This window comes from Nothoprocta perdicaria, unplaced genomic scaffold (genome assembly GCF_003342845.1).
Source record: "Nothoprocta perdicaria isolate Ctin4 unplaced genomic scaffold, notPer1 scaffold_110, whole genome shotgun sequence".
In the NCBI taxonomy this organism is placed as follows: domain Eukaryota; kingdom Metazoa; phylum Chordata; class Aves; order Tinamiformes; family Tinamidae; genus Nothoprocta; species Nothoprocta perdicaria.
In genome coordinates this window covers 1,064,749-1,076,161 of record NW_020454206.1, presented here as the reverse complement: position 1 = coordinate 1,076,161, position 11,413 = coordinate 1,064,749, and positions in this window count along the sequence as shown.

Sequence of the window (11,413 nt, the reverse complement as noted above, 5' to 3'; positions counted from 1 at the left end):
GTTTTCCCTTCATTAATGCTGTGTCCTGTGTGAATTACCCAGGGATTTTTTCATTGTGAGATAAGATGTTGAAAGTTAAGTCTAAGAAGTAAATATTGCATTAAGTAGATGAGTTTAGAATGACCTGCCTGTTTTGAGTGCTCATRGTGATGCATTGCATGGCTAGGAAAAAATGGGAATTGTTGTGTTGCATCTGGGGCTAACTTTTTAAGCTCTCTGCCTTAATGAGAAAAGGGACAGTTAAAATCAGTGTGAAGAGGTTTAGACGGAGTTGCCTGAAGATGGGGATGTCTGTCGTTACTCCCTGAACTGCTGTCTCTGTTCAAGCCCTTGTGTAAATCACATCTGCCGTCCGTGTGACTGGAATGGAAACGAAGCCCTGGTAAAAGTCAACCCCCAGAGCCCCTCTGCCTGTGAAGATGATGAAAACTGCCCCTGAAAACCTTTCTYCCTTGAGCACTGTCAAGCAGAAAGCAGAGTCAATGAAAATGTCTTCAGTCTTAGTAAGAGTTGCCAGACATCTCGGTTAAAAGTTTTATTACRTTTTGGGATGTTGAGCTATATCCTAAGGTCCAGTTCAGTTTTTACTTGGTCCTTTTTCAAATACAAYTTTTAGCAGGAAGATAAGTTATAATGAAATTTTCTGCTTTACTTTGTCCCCAAGAAGAAGACCAGCAAGAGATCAGTGAGGTTTCCCTAGAAGGTGATTATTAAACTATTTTTAAGTTTTATTTTAAAAATCAGTAGATTTCTTAAATGGCAGAGAGGGGACTATGCGAAGAGAAGGCACATGAGTGGTTTCAAAGAGCTGTTCGAGGATAAGTGTGAGAATGAGACAGAGACCTCAYGCTTGAAGCTAAGTCTCTGTGATCTTCACGAACAACATGGTACCTTGTTTTTGAGATGTTTGAAAAAGCAACACCTCTAGACAGTCCTAGCAAAGCTGCACTGACTTGGACTTGTATCTTATGCTGGATGTCAGGGTGCACCATACCTTTGTGATATAAGCAGACAAGCCCTGCATGCCCTGCTGGTACCTGCACAGCAGGCTTCATCACAGTGTGCAATGTGCACGTAGAGAGTGTTGCCTACGCCTGCCATAACTCTAAGTGCAATTACTGGGGCCCTTCCCTGAACTCTGCAGTGATTGCTCCTGTTCTGTTGTTTAGAGTCCAGGTAATAATAACAGTCTTTGCTTTGATTTTTTTTTTTTTATTATTATTTTTGTGAAAAGGTTCMCTGGAAAAATCTCAGGTGGGTTAAATATCAGGTCTTACACACCTTCATCATGTTCTTCTGAAATGCCCACGGGTGCAAGGCTTACACATCTGTAATGAGGTGCCCATGTTACACCTGCAAGATGCAGAGAAGCAGCTGCTGACTGATGCTGTGTGAATTCTCATCTGATCTGTGGCTAGTGGGTGAAATGAAAATGGACAAGTTCTGATAGAAAACCTGTTTCTCAGCTCTCATGTTTGAGGCACTGGTGCTCTGACAAGTGCCAGTATGGTGTACTGTTACATGGTGTACTGTTACATGCTGTCCTGTTTCAATCACTGTCATCAGTGATTCTTGGCGAAACGTTGTAAAATCTTGTTTGGTATTTTGGAAGCTCTGTGTGGCATGTGCTAGCTAGTGTTCAGCACGTTCAAGTTACTGATGGCTTTTGCTGTGCCCTTATGTATCTTGGGAAGGAAAATCATCTCTAGCAGAATTGGCTGAAGGAAAAAAAACAAGCAGCAGATGAAACTATTTCAGTCAGTGCTGCCATTAACCAACTGTTCTTTTTTGCTGATACCTCTTTTCTCAATGAAAATAAGACCTAATTTTTCATTTTTTTATATCTTTGTTTATATCAGCAAGGGCTGCAGAACAGATCCCACTGGCTCTGTCATTGATTTTTGCTTACGCTGGTGACACCTCTCCCTTTGCTTCTTGGTGTTAACAGAGGGCTTTGAGARGTGCAGTTTTCTACTTACGCGTGGTGCCGTCAAACAGTGTAGAAAGGCAGAATGGTGCTTTTTCCTCCTTTCTCCTACAGGAAACTCTGTTGACCTGCTCTCAACTTCTYGCTGCAAGGCACTGCTGCTGGCTCAGGTGAGCTCCGTCCTTCSCACCTGGCCCTCAGCACTGGCCAGACCGTTCCTTGCCAGACCAGCCATTCCCAAACCTTCTCCTGGCAACTTTACAAATGGCTGGAGTAAAAGTCTGACCTCTTTTGGTGATGATCCCAAGACCAAAATCAGGTTCCCTAGGACTTCTTGGAGAACAGAGGGAATAGAGCTTAATATCATTTACTCTAACCCTCCCTAGACAGCAAGAGCCTTTCCTGATATGCCCCATGAAAATAAATGGTCTAGGCAGCTGACCCAACTCCCTTTGATTGACGTAGCAAAGTCCTGTCCCAAAACACACAAGCTGTGTCAAGGAAATTCTCCTGCTGCATCTTATTTGGTATATCTGCCAGATGATGAACATGCATTAAGTTAGAAGTGCTGACAAGCGCTACAGAAGTGATGCACTTTAAGAGATTATGCGATAATAAATCCCTATGAAATCTCAGGATTTTCCTCAACTCTAACCTTGTACTTGGGAGTTTTAAGTGTTGCCCTGTGCTTGGAAGAGATCAGCCAGACCTACAGACACCTTCTTGTGATTGAAGGGTTTGAGGCTGGCTTTGCTTCCGCAGGGGGATTCAGCAAAGGTTGCAGGGAGCCTGCTGGGGCTGGAGAAGTGCTGGGGCTCCACTCTGCAGCAGGAGAAATCCCATGAAGGAGCAGTAACTGGCCTTCCAACCAAACACGCAGGAGCTGATTCCTGCCGGCCTGTATTTGGTTGCATAAACTTCTGTTGCAAATCAGGAACCAGCTCTGCAGAGCCTCTCGAGCAGAGGAGTGTTGCATTTCCTGGCTTATTCCCCTGCTTCCAGCAGGGAAAGGGAGGCCTGTGACCCCGTGTTGGGTTCCTCTCAAATATAGGTGGAACGGGGCAAATACAAACACAGCAACATTGCTGGCTGGGTTGTCACAGGATTATCCTGGTTATGCAAAGAAAACTTCTAAGCAGGACCTTTTATTTTGTGATTATTTTCTAGTTTTGAGATATTGCAGTGTCTGTATATTACAGTGAAGTACTGAAAGCACTTGTCTTTGTATAGGAGWAAACTGTTTAAAAAAAATTGCAGCTGATCTTTTATTGGGGTAAAACATTTGTAGATAGGTAATTGTATAATGTTAAGCAACTTGACACTGGCATGTGTTGTATAGTTTATACAAGAGATTTCTGCAGACTTTTTTTAGTTAGTAAATTTCTAGTAACTTAAATGTATAGTTTTGTATCTTTTCCTGTACATTTATTTCTCAGTATTACCACTTGCAGAATAATTTTTAGTTTCTTAAACTGTAACTGGTTATTTGTGTGTGATACACAGGGTTATTGACTGCAGCAATAAAGTGTTTCTATAAAAAAACAAACCAAAACAAAACTGGCATAGTATCCGTTTTGTTTCAAAAAAGGAAATTTAGGGGCTTACTACAAAGAAACATTGAGCTCTACAGGAGCATGAGAACTTTGTGGCTCTTCAGTGTAGCGGGTCAATGCACTGTAAGGGCCAGTGACAATTCAGTGTTAAAAATAATTCATAATCCTAAAGAGATAGTTAGCTGTCAGAGTCAGTGTGTTACTCCTTTATGGCAGGGATTTGGGTCAGGTGCTTTGGGGTCAGATGTAGGAATCCCATGAATTCTGTGGCTTGTGTCATGCAGGAGGTCAGGAGAAAGGATTGCAGCAGGTCTTAAAATCTGTCGAGCTGCTCGAATGGAACAGAGTGTTGCTCTGAGTGCTTCGTRTCTGCACTCAGAGCTTCCATGGGCGCTGGTGCCTGTGCAGAAGCTGCTCGTTACTGTAATTCTCTTCCAGGGAACAAAAGCAGTGTTGCATGAGCACGCGCTCGCGCACAGCTGCGCTTCGCCTGAGGGCGTGAGCCTGGTTTTAGTGCTGGGTATGTTGGCTTTCGTGCTGCAGCCCAGSCGCAGAACTGGGATGTCTTTGGCTGTTTTCTGTGCATAGGTTTCTAGCACCAAGAAGTCAAGGAGAATGAGCATCTGCCCTGCTGTGAGAAATAGAGCCATAAGAGCTAAAGAACAGCTAAGGCCTGGAAACAGTGCTTGCAGTGGACACAGGAGGGCACAAGGAAGTATTTCTTCCTATTGTTTTTATGAATGTCTGTGTATATATTTTTTAATGTATGTATATCTGCTTGTTAGGGAGTGATTACTTTGTATTTTATTTTAGCTGAGAAAGAGGAGGGGAGTCTGTGCCCTACAGAGCACCCTACAAAGTACCTGTACAGAGGTATTTTCCATGATGAACAAAAGGCACTTTCCTATATTCCTTAGCGTAGTTTGGTTGCATTAAATTGTGTACCTGTATAAACCTTACAGAATCCACCATTATACAGAAATACTTTGCTAGAGAGATGCTAAGACAGTTTCCAGAGTCTGCTGTTGGGTTGATGCTCTCTGAGATCAAGAACTGATGGACAACTTAAGGAACAGCCTGTAGAGCTGTGTGTCCTCCAGGTAAATGTGCTCCTCGTGTTGTGCTCAGGGCATCCAAAGCCAATTATATAAAACTTATTTCCTCTTGGAAATTCTGTTTGCTYCTACAAGAGTCTTACTGTGAAGTGCATCCTGCTCCAGGGCCGGGCAGACACTGCCTAACAGCACGGGCACAGCAAGGTGACTCCAGGAGCAGGCTGAATTTTGTGGCTGATGTCAAGGACCTGGACCGTGGTGAGTACATTTCTGTCATTTGACCAACAAGACCAGCCTAATTTGCCTGGATCAGAACAGAGGTGGTGTGGGAAGGCAGGAGAGCAGCAGCTGGGGTTGGCAAAGTCCACCTGAGTGCTTTCAGGAGGCCGTGGAGGAGACAGATTTTGCGGTTCTAGCTGCTGACACCTCAGCTCCTTTGAAAACCAAGCTCCAAGAGCCTCTGAGAGTCAGATTTCTGTCTGCTAAGCTGCTCTGATGGGAACCACTGTAGAGAGGCCTCAGTGAAGTGAAGCTGATACGGTGAAAAAAAAGAGACATTCATGGAAACTGTCTGGTAGAGGCGAGACCGGCTTTGCCAGGAGGTCAAGGGAAGGCAGGAAGGCAGAGTCAGGAAATCGGCTGTGGTGGTGGCGGCAGCTCTGGCCAGACCTTCAGGACACGCCATGAAGCAGGTGTTGAACAGAACAGGAAGCCAAGGTAGGACACAGCATGGGCTGGCTCGGAGCCTGAGCTGCCCACAGATGTAGCCTTCAGGACCCTGTCGAGCCAGTAGCACGAGGAGGGCTGTGTGTTGCTGCTCAGTGCATCCTGTAAGGACTGTCCCTCCCATCCTGCCATCCTCCTCTTCCCCACAGCCACCACGTGGACCATTGCCCTGCCGTCTACTCCCTCTATTGCAGACTTCCTTATCCCCAGCCCATTCACCCGCAGCACAGTCATTTTGCTAATGTAACCCCAATTTCCTTCCTCTTTCCTCACTTCCCCTTTCAATCCCTTCACCATTTCTTAGTCACTTGGCTTCTCACTGGGCAAGACTGGGCAGAGACTGCATAGAAAGCCTGGGCTAGAAGGAACCAAATTACATCAGCACATAATCCATAGAGATGACCTTGGAAGTGCCCAGAATGGATGGTGTGAGCTGAAGCACAATGTCCATTTGCCATCTCAGTTTTGGGKTTTTTTTTGTTTTGTTTGTTTGTTTTTTCCCTGTAAATCCTCTGGGTTCTGTTCTCTGTGTAGGATGCTGTGACTTTTTGGGATAGGGTGCAATGTTATTACAATACAGTTAGAGGAGGATGCTCTTTTACAGCCCTACAATGGATTGCCTTAGAAAAATCAAGACTATCTCATTATAGAACAAGAACAAAACACTAGGAAAATCCATTCCTCCTTGCTGGACAGAGAGGGGAAATGTCTTTTGGAGGGGAGGCAGAGTCCTGGAGAAAGAAAGCAGGGAACAAGTTCAATTCATTGCTTGGGACAGAATAATTGGAAATGTGATATTGCACAGATGGAGTCAAGCAATGGCAAGCTCTAAGAATACTCTTTTCAGGTGTGTTTGAGAGCAAAAATAAGTTGGTGGCAGAGGAATTAGGTGCTGAAGACAGGGAGGAGACYTTGCTTTGAATATGATGAGGAGCTGAATGAATTTGTCTCAAAGGCTTTAACATCAGAGGAGGGGTTGAAATAGCTATGCATAAAGCAACCAGGAAGCTTCACACAGTAAAAGGAGAACACCACTGCTCGGGATGTGCCTGTTAAATCCTCAAAACTTCAAAAGAACAGACTTGTAATCCTTAACCTTTTAAGGCTGCACTAGAATCAACCTCCCAATCATTTTTGCTGGGAGTCTCTTGCTGTGCTGAATGTTTCTGATACTCTCCTCAGCAGCCACCTACAAATAAGGCAGGCCAAGCAGGATGGGGAGAATCTGTCACTGTTGGAGCTATTGGAGAAGGAGMTGAAGATGTGAAGCCTGAGGTCTGGAGCTGTAAATGGTGTTTCTTTCTATTTACTTGGTGCTTACAGTATTGTCAAAGCAGAGTTGTCCTGGATCCAGCCCTGCTTGGTGGTCTTGAGCAATGTTCTGATGTGGAGACCACATATGGGCAGGTACTTCAGAACAGGGCTGCACAGGGAGCCACTGTATGGCCAGGGCGCTCAGGTGAGGAGAGGGGCAGGGACCTCATGGGGCAGGAGGTTCCTTTGCCAAGGAAAACAGGTATTTTTGTGTTTTGCAGAGAAGGGGAAATATGTGGGGCYGCGGACTGCTCCATATTGCACCCCATATTTGTGTTTCATCTGAGTGTCCCCAAATTACATACAAAGCACATTGCCCCYTTCTTGCAGATAAACTGAGGTCTCTAGAGAGCCTAGTTTGCCACTAGTTTTGCCCTCATATTTAACTTTTCTTTTGAAAATATCGTATTAAAGGAAGATATGCGTTCCTAGCTCCACAAGGTTAGCTAAGTCATATTCCATATTGTGCTAAATGGAATGAAGAGTAATATAAATACAACATAATCCCATAAATGATAGGAAGTGCACAGGGGGGGAGAGGTACTTGAGACCCCCTGCAATGCTGAAAATGTTTAATGATACAGTGATACATGATGATATTGCAACTCTGCTTTGGGCTTGCGAGAGGTTTGTCTGAGGTCTGCTTTGTCACAGCCCGGATGGCACAGCAAGACTCTGTGCTGAGCTTTGCAGACCTAGAGTTAATTTCTGGACCCATTGAGCTGACACAGAGGCAGCTCTACAATATCTTTTTTCTTGCTTGTCTGGTGCAGCAATATACAATTAGCAGCCATATGTTCTCATATATTAATTCCATGTCCCTTAGATTATTTACATGCCTTGGAAATTTCTGTAGGCTCTATTGATCTCAATCATTTGTTAATTACCATGTTTTATCATTCCTCCCCACCCCAGTCTTTTATTAGTGCACTTTGAGGACCATCTGCCTGTCCAAATTAGCTGTAGCCTCAGGAGGGCCATACAGTGTATGTGACATCTTCACAAAACAACCTTGTTTTTCACTGGCATGACAAGGGGATGAAGAGCAACTGACTTCTGCTGTGAGAAAAGGTGATAAATCTGAGTGATACTTTGGGGAATGGGACCTGTGAATAACACCAGCAATATTCCCGGCAGAGCCCTCTGTAGAGGGCTGTTTTAACCCCTGCGCTGACGTGGTCTGCCTGGGAATGGCAATATTTCTTACTCAGCTCCGCGCCTGTGAGCACAAACACCTGGCTGCTGCCTTGTGCAACGCTTTCCAAGCGAGAAGCAAGGTGGGCATGATGGACAGCAGCTCAGGTGTGGTGGTCCCAGTGCCAYGGGACATCTCTCCTCACCGCCAAGGTAAGTGTCTTGAGGGGAAATAAGCCTGTGCTCCTTGCATGGGTTACTTCTGTGACCAGGAGGGACTGACAGTTTTGTAAGCAGTTCCTAGAGCCCCAGAGTCTCAGTGACCACGCACATGGAAGCCCCCTTCCTGGCACTGGTACCAGTGGCTTTGCAGACTATTCCATTTCGGCTGCTGGGGGTGGTTGAGCAGCGAGGAAACACTGCTTTCAGAGTACAGGGAGACGATCCCTTCGCTAGGGCTCCCCAGCTGGCTACCCCATTCCTGACACAAGCCGGGATGCCCTTGGCGTTCCCGGCCACCCGGGCGCGCTGCTGGCTCCCGCTCAGCCCGCTGTGGAGCGGCCTCACCCGCGGGCAGCCCCGGCRGCCCTGCCGGGCCCTGCCGCGGGGCCTCTCGGGCCGTGCCGCGCTCCCCGCCTCCGCGCTCCCGCCGCCGGCCGCCAGGGGGCGCTGCCGTCCGCGCTCCCTGAGGGAAGGGCTGGGGAAGCGGCCGCGGGGCTGCGTGGCCGGGAGGGTGTCCCTAAGGCAGCGGCTGCGGGGTCAGGGTCTCCGGGCCCGGGGTTCTCCATCCCAGGAGTCTCTCTCCATCCTCATGGTTGCTCTAGTCACTGGGTCTCATTCTGGCTTGGGCWCTGCCCTTCTCTTGAAGTTTAACCGCTGTGCCAGGCAGAGCTCAGGATGGTGCTGGGAGAGCCGGGGGGAAAAATGGCAAATATCTGTGTCTGATCCCGTGGTCTCATATTTAGGTCACTCCCCATGGATCCAACCAGGGCATCCATCACTGCTAAGTGATTTCCTTATCCGACATCAAGCATCCCTCAGTAGACCCCTGCACAATTTTGTTCCTAGTTTTGGTGCAGTGTGGATCTCCCATGGGAGAACTAATGTAGAATCTTTCACTTTTCACAGYAGGAAATAGGATTCATCTCATTTGTCACCAGTTCGATTGAATATTTGAAACTGTATTGCTAATATCAAACCACTGCAGATGGAAGTCAGGACAAAATGGAGAGGTGATAAAAGGAACCGACTAAAAAGAGTTGTGAAATGCACTGGACACAGGTAACAAATGCACTCATACAGGTTTTGGGTACCAGACTGAGTTTATATAGCACTTTCTCTACTGATACTGATAAGAAAAGTTGCAGTGATGTAAGGAAATATCCAGGTCACACCTTCATACAGAGGTGTCCAGAACAACCCAAAAATCGAAATGACAGCCCAGGGAACAGGAAGATGTTGAAAAGCTCATTCAGAATTGAAACATGGAAAAACATAGAAAATCACCAAGGGAGGTTTGGACAGTGCTTTAATCCACATTTGCAGCAAAAATGAAGGTSGTCACATCTGACAGTAGCTAGTTCTGAAGCACTTGATGTGCTAAAAGGTTTTTGGATAACACTATGAAGGCTGAGAAATTTGGGATTGTCAACACTCATGCAAAAAAAGGAAATGGATGTGTGATTTCTTTGAAGTCCTTTAATATAAAGGACAGGGGAAACCAAAGAACTACAAGGRCACTTTTATAGGGTAGTGTGTCCTTGGCAGAGGTCATAGTGTAGCAGCAAGGATTCCTTGTTGGTTAAACCTCAGCCTAAGAGAGGAGATAGCATGTGATAGATGAGGTAACTGACACTCCTGAGCCACTATATACAAAGCAGCGGCAGACTGGAAATTCACACTGATCACTTCAGCAGAGCCAAAGATTCAGTGAATTTTCTTGATGTCTGCATGTAAATCTGTTCTCTAAGTACAGGAGAGCCTTGAACTTTAATAGAGCTGCATTACAGCAAATGGTTGAGTCTCTGTGTGTGTAAGAAAGAGGATGCAGAAGACGTARGAGACCTCCTGCACACCTTGTCTGGGTGAGTGTAGCCCAGCATCACCCCACTCCTGTATGAGAACAGGGCCCTTTTGGGGAGCATTGCAGGCTGCTTGTGTATCTGTTGGCCATGGTGGGTAACAACTTCAGAAGCTGAGCTAGAAATACAGTGAACATGTGTGCTGCCTGGCAGCCCAGGACGCAGCACAGAGCAGCAGCTCACCAGCCGTGCTGCAGTGAGGCCCCAGGTGCTTAGCACTGGACTAGACAGAGCAGAAATGGGCAAAGCCTGTAGTAACTTCAAGCTGTTGACTTTAATCCCTCTGTTTTACAAGTCTGGGAACAGATAGTGCCAGCTTCTTGTGTGAGACAAGCTCATGAGTGTGGAGTATCTCAGCTGAAAGCAGCGCAGGGGTATGATCAGTAACAGAGGTGATGGGATGTAGCACCCGGGGTGCAAGTGTACCACAAGCAAAGCTTTTCTGGACAATTTTAATTTGTCTTCTTATGTGTTTCTGCTGCTGGAATTCCACAGCAGCTTGGAGACTAAGCAGGCAAACTACATAAAGAAACCTCTGTACCACACAGCTCACACCTCAGTGAGCTATTGCTGATAGTATCTTGTTCAGTAGCTAACTGTGCTAATTTGGGTACTGATCAAATGTATTAAAATGCACTGAAGGGTTTTGGGCTGCTTTATCACTCCCACTGATGGGGTTGGGCAGAACTGTAGAAAATTAGTTTGAAATGAGCATAGAAGCTATGTAATACAGACAGAAAGGAATCTATGAGGTGTGCAAGACCAGCTCTCAATGTATTTCACTGTTGGATAGCACAAATTGAAGGTAACTGTTGAATATCTGATGGTCTTGCAGAATGCCAAGTTTGGAACAGCTTGCTCTTCTGATATCTGGTAAATGAGGAGCTCAGTCTGACCGCAAAGCTGACAGTAGAGCTAAGGGAATCATCAGTGAGATAACACAAGGGGGAGAGTATGTGACATTTGGGCTGCCAGAGAGAAACGCAGAACAGCACTCGCTGATCTTGACACGTCRGTGTTAGGTCTTTGGTACTGCCACAGCGGGGCTGGTTTCCCTGGAGCCGGCTGGATAATGACATCCTGGTGACAGCATCCCTTGTATAGCAGAGATCTGATGCTTGCTGCAGCTAAGGTGGGCACTGTGAAATTGTAGGCTTCTTGGAGAGGCGTGTGGAAATGATGCTAGAGTTGTGTGTGTACAGCTCTGATGTGTAGATTTGCTGGTGGCTCTATGTAGACACATACACAGYTTTATGTACAGGTGCATACAGGCAGCAAGGAGCTTGGCAATRTGATGAGAATGCAGAGTAAAGTATACAGGGGATGCTGCAATTAAGGGCTTGTGGATGTCCAGACCTGTGAAAAGGGTGACTTARACACAGATTTGCAGATTTTGTATTTAACGAGTGGGGAGTATGATGTGGGTATAGAGTGAGTAGAGCTGGAGGACAGTTTAGCAATGGGGGCACGTACAAAGTGAGGTGCAAAGGGGAGGTACACGGAGCTGCCGCTGCCCCGGGGCAGGACCGGGCTGGCTTTGGACGCGGAGCACGAGCGGGGCGGACAGGGCGCGCGGGGCGGCGGGGGCAGCCGCGCCGGGGCCCCCAGCTCTACGACACCCCG